Raw genomic sequence first — 1098 nt, 5'->3', positions numbered from 1 at the left:
GAACTACGAAAAAAATAAGCAAATTTACAAACTGAGTAGTCCATGTCCAAGACAGGTAACATCAAGGAGAGTGAGAGCTCAGGAGTGCTGTGGTCCCGTGGTTAGCGTGTGCAGCTGCGTAACGAGAGGTCCTCTCACTTTACACGATAGAATCCCTTATCCCAGTCTAGCTGCAGAACTGCAGTTGCAGCACAGCGAATTCAGCCAGTACAGTGTGGCCAGTGTGAGTGTGGGCGCATATGTCTTTGCACTCTAGCTCAAAAAAGATTTGTCCGAAAGCTAGCAAAGTTCTGTCTTATCCGCATGCCTTTTGATGATTACTATTTTGCAATTTATGTGGTGTCTGTTCTTTCGGACATGTCTGAAAGAACAGACACCATTTTGATCTTGCATTCACTATAAATTGAGACACAAAGGAATTAAACACATTAGCTGTCAGTGAGCACTGATTTATATCAATGGGGAAAGTCGAAAATTTTTGCCGGACTGGGATTTCAACCCAGGTCTCCTGCCTACAAGGCAGATGTGCTGACCACTGTGCCATCCTGACACAGTGATCACCACAACCGCACAGAGTACGCTAGCCACATATATAATTAATGTGATCCCTTCAGTAGTGAATAGTATAAGTTGAGGATTTGGATCTGACAGGAGGTGTGCCAGGATAATCTGTGCAGTTGTGATTATCACTGTGTCTGGATGGCACAGTGGTCAGTGCGTCTGCCTGCTATAGCAGGAGGTCCAGGTTCGAATCCTAGTCTGGCACAAATTTTCAGCTTGCTCCATTAATATGAATTAATGCCCACTGGGAGCTAATACCTTTAATTCCTTTGTGTCTATTATTCAGTCAGTTAATACCTTCACACGCAAATTATTTACATTCTGCCAGGACTTTTCAGTACTGTATTTATATGAAGAGACTTTGAAACGTAATTTACCCATTATTATGGCAGGTCAAGTAATTTTTATTGAACACTGGAACTGCACTTCAAAGTGACACAGGTGCATGACACTATTTCCAACATAGTCACCAATTATCTGTAAACAACGCTCAGGAAATTCTACCAGTCGTTCAATTCCTCGATGATAGAAATCTGC

The 1098-nt window shown here is 42.3% G+C and overlaps 1 non-coding gene across 1 annotated transcript; it reads left to right on the top strand.

Annotated features, from left to right (window-relative positions):
* Window positions 1–693: 693 nt before the first annotated feature.
* Window positions 694–767, top strand: Trnas-gcu. Its single transcript has one exon. It is a non-coding gene; the product is annotated as a tRNA-Ser (tRNA).
* Window positions 768–1098: the final 331 nt, after the last annotated feature.

The sequence above is a fragment of the Schistocerca piceifrons genome, chromosome 10 (assembly GCF_021461385.2).
Source record: "Schistocerca piceifrons isolate TAMUIC-IGC-003096 chromosome 10, iqSchPice1.1, whole genome shotgun sequence".
NCBI lineage: Eukaryota > Metazoa > Arthropoda > Insecta > Orthoptera > Acrididae > Schistocerca > Schistocerca piceifrons.
The sequence above is the reverse complement of the archived record's forward strand: the minus strand, read 5'-3'. Positions and strand labels throughout refer to the sequence as shown.